The sequence below is a fragment of the Cervus canadensis genome, chromosome 3 (assembly GCF_019320065.1).
Source record: "Cervus canadensis isolate Bull #8, Minnesota chromosome 3, ASM1932006v1, whole genome shotgun sequence".
Taxonomy (NCBI): Eukaryota; Metazoa; Chordata; class Mammalia; order Artiodactyla; family Cervidae; genus Cervus; species Cervus canadensis.
This window is the reverse complement of record NC_057388.1, coordinates 84,254,994-84,265,347: the sequence shown is the minus strand read 5'-3', so window position 1 is coordinate 84,265,347 and position 10,354 is coordinate 84,254,994. Positions and strand designations below refer to the sequence as shown.

The window sequence follows — 10,354 nt, the reverse complement described above, 5'->3', positions numbered from 1 at the left end:
ATTTTTGAATAAGATCTCTGCTGGATTTTTATACAGTGATAAACACCATAGGCTTAGATTTTTGCAAGCGCCAAGATTTAGCTTCTGGGCAATTTTCTTCCAGCAGCTGGGCATTCCCAAATGACACTGCAGTATCTAGATGGGTCAAAGAAAATTAGACATCTTTTTCAGCAGAGCTTTATCTTACACTGTGTTGTTTCACAGAACCTAGCTTACTACTGGTCACAGAATACATGCTTCTTGATATAATAGGAGTGACCTTAAATAAAGCAGAAATATAAGACCATGTCAATAGGGTACTTTGAAAATTCATAAAGATATGTACTTGTAAATATCTTCTCATCAAATTATTAAGGTACTTAAAATTTACATCATTAGTCACCCTTTTGGACTTTCTTCTGAAGACACAGTGTAATTATCACCAAGAGAAACGTGCTTTATTCTATGAGTTGCCATTACTTTTAAACAATAAAATAATTGTAAAATAATGAGTAAAATTAAGAATGGAGACCAAAGACCCACTCAGGACAATGGCTGCTTAAAGCATGAGAAGGACCCTGGGACTCTAAATGGTAGGTGATGTTTACCAAGAGACAGAATGAAGCTGTCTGGAGGGAAATCATGTTGGTGAACATTTTTCTTCTATTGAATGTTTGTCAAGATTTTTGGTCCTGGTATAGTTTCCAATTGTGGTGCTGGAGAAGACTCTTGAGAGTCCCTTGGACTGCAGGGAGATCAAACCAGTCAGTCCTAAAGGAAATCAACCCTGAATATTCATTGGGAGGACTGATGCTGAAACTGAAGCTCCAATACTTTGGCCACCTGATGCGAAGAGCCAACTCTTTGGAAAAGACTGGTGCTGGGAAAGATTGAAGGCAAAAGGAGAAGGGGGAGACAGAGGATGAGACGGTTAGACAACATGGACCAACTCAATGGACATGAGTTTGAGTAAACTCTGGGAGATAGCGGAGAACAGAGAAGCCTGGCATGCTGCAGTCCATGGAGTCGCAAAGAATCAGGCATGACTTAGTTATTGAACATCAACAACAACAACATAGTTTCCAGTGGATCTCAAAGCTTCAGAAAATTTACCAAGGTTCAGGTTATATCTCCAATTACTTCAAGGAGAACAATTTGCAACCTTTGGGGCAGATGAGAAAGAAAGTGTAATAAAATATGTTGCATCCTCTAGTTTGTAATCAGTGTAGGATTGAAACTGTTGAGGTTTTCAGCCTCTTTCACTGATATCACCTTCAGTAAACTCCACATATAAAAGAAGAGAAGGGTCAAGTGTACTTCCAAACTTAAATGGGTGTCTTGAGTGCTCTTAATTTAATAGAGTATCTAAAGAACGTTTTGAGAAATCTGAGTAGGAGGTGCACTGCAGCCACATAAATACACTTGTCATATTGCAATGGAAGCTGATTGCTTAAGTGGTTTAATAGTACTCGTAAACATTATCAGCAAATCTGTCACATCTCATTATGAATTATGTTTTGTTTCTCCAGTTCTAAAATTACCCATTTGAAGTTCCCTAATAACCCCAGAGCCTTAGTGACCATTTTTTGCTGTTAGGCTTCTGTCTTCTCCCTGTGTGAACACTCAACTCTCACCCTGGATTTATTCAGTCTTTTGAGAACAAATCAAATGAATAACTGACCAAAACTCTCAGGTTTATAATACTGTAAACATACACATTTAGTTAAAGAGTTCAATAACTTTATGGATGTGTATTTTTTTTAATTTGCATTTATTCTTTGCAGCCTTTTTTCCTGGGCCATTAGTTTTTGTTTCTTCAGTTTCTCCTGGGGTATCTTTTTCTTCCGTTCAGCCTCTTCTGGTTTAGGAACAATCTGTTCTTTTTCAATAAGGAAAGTCTCAATGTGGCAGGGAGAGCTCATGTAGGGGCTGATCTGACCATGAGCTCTGTAAGTCCTGTGGTGCATCTTAGGGGCTTTGTTCACCAGGAGGTGGTCAGTGCCCAGAGAATCTATATCTAAGCCCTTAAATTCAGCATTACTGTCTGCATTTTTGAGCATGTGCAGTAAAAACTTCAGCACTCTCTCTGGGCCACCAGCCCTTTATCCAGCACCAGTTTGGCCTGGGCTTACCTAACAACTGCACCACTGTAATGATGAAATAGTACACATTGCTTCTTTAAAGTGACATCCTTCATATACTTGGTAGCTTTCTGGATATGCATACCCTTAATGGCCGGGATGGTTTCACAAGTGTTCTTCAGGTGAACGTGAAGATTTGAACCTCTTGAATTGCATGATTTTGTGGGTTTTTTGGGGTCAAATGAATAGCACACCATTTTTAGAGGTCACCTCAGGCTTCTTCCCAGGTGGTGCTAGTGGTAAAGAACCTGCCTGCCAATGAGTCAGACATAGAGATGTGGGTTCAATTCCTGGGTCGGGCAGATCCTCTGAAGGAGGGTATGGCATCCCACTCCAGTGCTCTTGCCTGGAGAATCCCATGGACAGAGGAGTCTGGTGGGTTCGCAAAGTGTTAAACACAACTGAAGTGACTTAGCACACGTATCAGGTTGCTTACTGGAAAAGCTATGGATGTGTATTTTTTAAGCAAACATATTTTGAGTATTTCAGAGCTGCACCATTGGGCTTCACTGGAGCATATGCGTATAGAAGATACAAGATACAAGTCTATTTCAAGTCACAGTGGAGCTCTGCTCTACACCTGGATGCTTGTTGATGGACATGGAGGTCACAAGTAAGATTGTTGGAACATCTTGATGGAATTTGCCAATATCATCATACTACCTTTGTATGAAAGGTAGCCTGGAGTAAGATAGGTATCAAATATGTGCACTAAGACTCTATGTCAGCAGAGCACATTGTTGGACAGAATGTGTCCAACCCGATGTCATGACTATTGGCAAATGGTCTATGCGTGATGAAGTAAACTTTAAGATCCCAAGATATATACACATGACTGAATAAATTACTGTTTGGTGCAATTTGTATTTCTTTAATGACAAATGTTAAATGATCAACTATTAATTGTCTATATAAATCAATGAATTAAAATGGTAAATTGTAATTATCATTAAATAATACCTTATAGTCAATAATTTTACTCAGAAGAATAAAAAAAATTATAAATGCATTTATACTATACCTAGAAGTTTATAGAAACATTTGATTTGATCACAGCCATAGAATGACGTAGCCACAGATCTTGAGTCATAAAATTGTCAGTTTCATAGATGAAGACAGTCAAATGTTGGCAGTTTCATCTAGCTCAGCCTAAGAGTTGGGAAGGCCAAAACTGAATGATTAAACGATTTGTACAAGCTCATATAGTTTGCACTGACAGAGCCAGCTTTGATCCAGTTTGTCTATGTGCACCTCTGTTGGCCATTCGACTTTTAGCGTTCAGTCCTGTCCAGTGTCTCCGCGACAGCTCCAGTTACCTGGCAGTTATATCGCAGTCAAAAACACCTGAACACAGAAGCACGTTCTGGTGGGACACAGGGATGCACTGCAATCTATTTCACGCCTGAATCATTCCAGTCGGCATCAATCAATTTTCCTCCCTTTCAAAAAGGTCTTGTCCTTGGTTATACATCCCGAGTGAACAATGAAGCAGTCAAGAGGAGAACTTACCCCACTTTCTTTAGAAGCTAACTGACCAGTATATTAAGGAGTATATATAGCAGCAAACTAACCGAGTCCATTGAAAGACAGAGCTCATACATACATCTTTTATAAGCCAGTAAAATTGATTTTAATTAGTGTTCTAGATGTGCTCATCGAAACATTGAACTATTGTACGAGATATATATCTCCCCCCTATGCCATGGTATTTGAAGCAGGGAACAAAAGTAGCCTTGGGTCTTATCATAATTCATTTCCTTATTTTATTATAGGGTTGAATTCATTTGCCATAGCCACCTTCCTTGTTTTCTTCTTTTCCCTAGCAGTTCAAAATGCATGATATTAAAATAAATTAATTTGAGACTGATATTAAAAAGGGTAAAATTGTTTTGTTTTCCTTCTAGGAGATCCAGGTATATATGTATTATAATTTCTTTCTCTTCTTTTTCTTTCCAACAGTCTCCTGTATATGCAACATTTTAGTGATTTTTTATTTTGAACTAATAAACAGAGACCTAATTTGGCACAGGTTAGTGTCTCCCTGGTGGGGAGATGTTAGATCATGTCAGTCATGATTTCATTTTCTGAAAACAACTTTATGGATCCATTTCTATTCTGCAGTGGCTACTATCATCATTTTCTTTCCTTTATCTCACTAAGATTTTTATCTCTTGGTATTTGTAAGGAATAAAAAATAAATGTTTCCATTAAAAAAATTCATTTCAACTGTAACATGGGGAAATAATAGGCTTTTGAAAATCCTACAAAGATATAACTTTTATTTTAGTTCTCCTTTCATTTTTACATCTAGCCCTACAGAACTAGTATTGTAGAGCTAGATGTAAAAAAGAAATAAGAAACTAAAATAAATGTTATTTTTTTTTAAAAGGATATTAAGCCCAGAACCTAAATAGGGTACGTATTTTATTTCATGATTGTAAGAACATCAGATAAGTTGTCAGATGGAATGTTGATTTCATTAATATAGTTCCAAAATTAATATAGTCATGCTATCATGATAGCTGATAATATGGAATTACATGGATGTGACTTGAATTGGAAATAATATCTAAAGCAAGATTTGACAAACTACGGCCCAGGGGCCAAAATCAGCCTCCTGCTTGTATTTGTAAAGAGACACACTTATTGGTTTGTGTGTATTGTCTATGGAAGCTTTCGTGCTACAACTGAATTGAGGAGTTGCAACAGAGATCATATGACCCACAAAGCTGAAAATATTTGCTATCTCACCTATTTATCCTCTTAACTCCAGATCTATAGCAAAAGTATTTCAAAAGAAATCCTATGAAATGACTTCAAGGCAGAAGATAAAGATGCAATCCTATTTTACATCTAAATTAAAAGGCAGGTAAGAAATCTTCCTAAGGTCATGGCTAAACTGGCATTCCTTTAAAATATTTGCAATTCAAAGAAAAACTGCTAAGAAGAAACGGGTGAGTGTATGAAATGATGCAGTCAGTAGAGCATTGCTTTATAAATAATCTTATTGGACACACTCATCTTTCAGTCAATAGTTGCAAGGAGTGGTATGCTTTACTGAAAATATTAAACTAATAAAAATTGTAAACTTTCGTGATAAAGTTGCAAATTCCTTCATTCTAAGGTAAAACTCCCTGCTAACTTAATTGTCCACTGATTTTGATGCCAAAGTATTAAGGCATTTGTTTTGTTTATTTCAAGTCTTCAGGGAAGTTGGAGCTTGTATTAGTCAAGATAGACTAGGTTATGGTGCAGCAATAAACAACTTACTCCCAAATGTTAGTGGTCTCAAAACAAAGGTTTAAATCCTGTTCAAGGTGCACTATACATCTGGTGACCCCCCCCAGGTTCTTGTCCTCCATGTGATGGTTCAGCGTTCCATCTCCTTATCAACACACGCTACCATGACTGCAGCAGCCAAGGAAGGAAGCTCTGAAATGTCTCCAATGGCAATTAAATGTGTCTGCCCAGAGAAGACACACGTCACCTGTCAGTTCAGTTCAATCACTCAGTCGTGTCCAGAGTCAACTCTGCGACCCCATGGACTGCAGCACGCCAGGCCTCCCTGTCCATCACCAACTCCTGGAGTTTACCCAAACCCATGTCCATTGAGTCGGTGATGCCATCCAGCCATCTCATCCTCTGTTGTCTCCTTCTTCTCCCGCCTTCAATCTTTCCCACCATCAGGGTCTTTTCAAATGAGTCAGCTCTTCGTATCAGGTGGCCAAAGTATTGGAGTGTCAGCTTTAGCATCAGTCCTTCCAATGAACACCCAGGACTGATCTCCTTTAGGATGGACTGGTTGGATCTCCTTGCAGTCCAAGGGGCTCTCAAGAGTCCTCTCCAACACCACAGTTCAAAAGCATCAATTGTTTGGTGCTCAGCTTTCTTTATAGTCCAACCCTCACATCCATACATGACTCCTGGAAAAACCATAGCTTTGACTAGACAGACCATTGTTGGCAAAGTAATGTCTCTGCTTTTTAATATGCTATCTAGGTTGGTCATAACTTTCCTTCCAAAGAGTAAGTGTCTTTTAATTTCATGGCTGTAATCACCATCTGCAGTGATTTTGGAGCCCCCCAAAATAAAGTCTCTAACTGTTTTCATTGTTTCCTCATCTATTTGCCATGAAGTATTGGGACAGGATGCCATGATCTTCGCTTTCTGAATGTTGAGTTTTACGCCAACTTTTTCACTCTCCTCTTTCACTTTCATCAAGAGGCTCTTTAGTTCTTCAATTTCTGCCATAAGGGTGGTGTCATCTGAATATCAGAGGTTATTGATATTTCTCCCGGTAATCTTGATTCCAACTTGTGCTTCATCCAGCCCAGCGTTTCTCATGATGTACTCTGCATGTAAGTTAAATAAGCAGGGTGACAATATACAGCCTTGATGTACTCCTTTTCGTATTTGGAACCAGTCTGTTGTTCCATGTCCACTTCTAACTGTTGCTTCCTGACCTGCATACAGGTTTCTCAAGAAGCAGGTCAGGTGGTCTGGCATTCCCATCTCTTGAAGAATTTTCCACAGTTTGTTGTGATCCACACAGTCAAAGGCTTTGGCATAGTCAATAAAGCAGAAATAGATGTTTTTCTGGAAATCTCTTTCTTTTTTGATGATCCAGCAGATGTTGGCAATTTGATCTCTGGTTCCTCTGCCTTTTCTAAAACCAGCTTGCACATCTGGAAGTTCATGGTTCACATATTGTTGAAGCCTGGCTTGAGTACATCACCCATATTCATATTCTATTTTCAAAAATAAGTCATATAGCCATTTATAACCTTAAGGTGAAAATGAAAGTGAAAGTGTTAGTTGCTCAGTCATGTCCAACTCTTTGTGACCCCATGGACTGCAGTCCGCCAGGCTCCTCTGTCCATAGAATTCTCCAGGCAAGAATACTAAAGTGGGTAGTCAGTCCCTTCTTCAGGGGATCTTCCTGACCCAGGGATCGAACTCATGAAAGGCTAAATATACTCCTAAGGAGTATAATTACCCCACATATCCAGAATGAAGATAGGAAATTTTGAGAAGCAGCACAATAGTAGTTTTCCATATTTTCCCTCAACTTCCTCTCATCAACTCCCAGGAGTGTCTTCAGAATATCACATATTTAGCCTTTCATGAATAAGAGTGAATTGGTGGGGAACCTGGAACCTGTTGGTATTCAAAGTATATGCATGTAGGTTGATGGTACTGTTGCAGAAGTTAAACTAGATTTCTGAATTCTTGGTTGTTATGAATTTCATTCTCATCCCACTAGTCTGCTTCCTTTAGTAACCAGTGTTTGATAGAAAGCAAAGGCCTTTTTCTGACTGGGTTCCCAGTGCAACAACTAATTTGAAATAAAACTATTATTTGTACACCTACAAATCCAGCGTCAATGAAGAGCAAAACAAAACAAAACTGAACTAATTGCTTCTCACTCTGAATTCCACACAAAGTACATTCCAAATCAGTTTTTCCCTTGTCCTTCAACCCAGGGTCGACTCTAAAAGCCATCTCTCCATTTCCTTCTTGGCTAACTCAATTCCTTCTTATCCTCTGTATGTAAGAACATAGGTCAAAATTTTTGTTCCAGTGGCTTTGTTGTAATTCATATTTTTCCTTTGATTTCTCTCTTTGAACATTTTTGTCTCTGTTTTTCTCATAGATCAACAGTTGTGTTACAGACCGCATATCCACACTCTAATGCTTCCCAGCTGGCTTGGTGGTAAAGAATCTGCCTGCTGATGCAGGAGATGTAGAGTCTTGAGTTTGATCCCTGGGTGGGGAAGATCCCCTGGAGAAGGAAATGGAAACCCATTCTTGCCTGGAAAATCCCATGGACAGGGGAGCCTGTCGGGCTACAGTCCATAGGGTCACAAAGAGTCGGACACGACTGAGCACAGCACAGCACAACCCTTACCCCAATGTGATGGTGTTTGGAGGTGGGGGCCATTGCAAGATACCTAGGTCATGACAGTGAAGCTCTCATGAATGGAACTAGTGTTCTCATAAGAAGGAGCCAGAGAGATAGCTCACTTATCCTTCTACTATGTGAGGGTACAGTGAGAACTCAGCCATCTGCAATGGAGGTGAACACACTCACCAGGACCTGACCATGCTGGCACCATAATCCCAGACTTACAACCTCCAGAACTGTGAGAAATAAACCTTTGTTGTTTAAGTTACCCAGTCTATGATTATTTGTTCTGGCAGCATGAACTGACTAAGGCTGCTTTATCACAAATGTGATGAACTTCCCTGTAGCTTATAAGGTAAAGAATCTGCTTGCAATGCAGGAGACCTGGGTTCTATACCTGGATGAGGAAGATCCTCTGGAGAAGGGAATGCAACCCACTCCAGTATTCTTGCCTGGAGAATTCCATGGACAGAGGAGCCTGGTGGGTTACAGTCCATGGGGTCACAAAGTTGGATATAACTGAGCAACTAGGCACACACATATATCATAAACGTATAGCATCATATAATATTCATGAGATAACGTTAGTCCCCTCAAACACAAAGGAGAAAAGCTATTCATGATGGTCATTATATTTATGACATCAATTTTAGTAAGATTTTGTTAGAATAATGGATGATTTTATTTTTGGAGTTTTTTTTTTTTTTACTTTTCTATAGTACAGATGGAAATAATGGATGGTGGGCTCTGTGTTCCAAACTTTATAAACCTCTCTGTGCCTATCCTTACCCACTCATACATGTTTGTTGTGCTCATAAAACTTTCCTGTCCCCAAATCTCTTATGTTTTTCTCTAATGTGATGAATTTTTGTTTGATTCTCTTTATCTATACACATTGTAAAATGGTCCTCAGTTTCCTTCACATTAAATTTCTTTTCCTGAAAATAGCAAATGAAAATGCTGACTTAAAAATAATCATTGCCATGTATGGACTAAATGTAAATTCTGAAAATTTCACAGCATATACAATTCCCCATGCTTTAAATTGAGATCTCTCAGAAAAAAAGACATTCGAGTTCGTTTGGTCAGTAGGGTCCTCAGTTGTTGGTAAGTCTTACTATATTCGGCTTGTATTTCTCATTTTAGGGATTATACATGGGACAGAGCCCACAGTAACTGTATCTCTATTCTGCTGTTTAGTTCTCAGCACTTCAGTATCAACTGAGGTCCTGCATTAATCTCACATATCCCTTTCCCAGTATCCAATTTGGAAAGGACTAGCCCATCTGAAACTAAAAATAGCTATCAATTGATTAATATCTTGCAGGTGTCTGAAGGAGCAGTAAGTAGAGCCCAGCTTCAAAATGGTGTCCAGAATTCATAAGTCTTTGTCTTGCCATTAGAGCAGATCAATGACCATCACGTGGGCAACTGAGCATAGGCCTGACAGTTTCTATTAACACTGGGTGTTATAGATGATGCCCTCTCGCACCCAAATATTCATGTGATTCACAGTTGGCATCTTGCTGAAGATTAATGGTGCAATGTGAAATGATGGGTTTCTGATGGATTTCACTGATGACTGTTTTTTGACTATTTCACTTAACATTCTTCTTCAGCTGGAAATTCACCAGCTTGAATCATTGAACTCATTCAGTACAACAGTTTAAATTTTCACACATTTACCAGCCATATCTTTTTAAAACTTTCTTTCCTCTAAAACTGTGAATCAAAGAAATAATTTTTTCCCTCATCCAGCCAATGGAAATTGTTCTTTTGTAGGTATAAATTGTTGGCTGTTTCAAGTTTCAATTCACTATAGGGTATACTTTACAATGTAACAAATTTGTATAACATACTAGTTATAGGCTAGTCATAAAGTCCCATTCTTAATCATTCGAAGGAATATAAAAGAAAACAAGACAACAATGAGAAAAAGAACATTTTCGACATTGGAATTGAGTGTTCAACAAAAATAAAAATAGAAGTTTAAAATTAAACCAAACCATTTAGTAAAACTTGAAGATTTTAGTTCTGGCTTACTTTTACAATGCTCTTTGTATTATGATGCTTCTTGGTTAATTTCAATTTAACCACATATTTATTTTGGCCTCTCATTTCCTTAACTCTCAGTAATGTCCTTCATACAATCTCAATCATTTACTCCCATATTTACACCTGGATAATGAATTTTCTCTCTCCTGGATGATTACTTCTTACCCTCACCTCTTTTTCACATGGCCAACTCTGATTCCACTACCCTCACTTTGCAATAAAAACCTTGATTCTTATTTTATGAATTACAGAAACAAACAAAAACACACTTTCC

General features: G+C 38.4%; 1 pseudogene; it reads right to left on the bottom strand.

Moving 5' to 3' along the window:
* Positions 1 to 1,739: 1,739 nt before the first annotated feature.
* Positions 1,740 to 2,317, bottom strand: LOC122437820 (annotated as a pseudogene).
* Between the last annotated feature and the right edge of the window lie 8,037 nt (positions 2,318 to 10,354).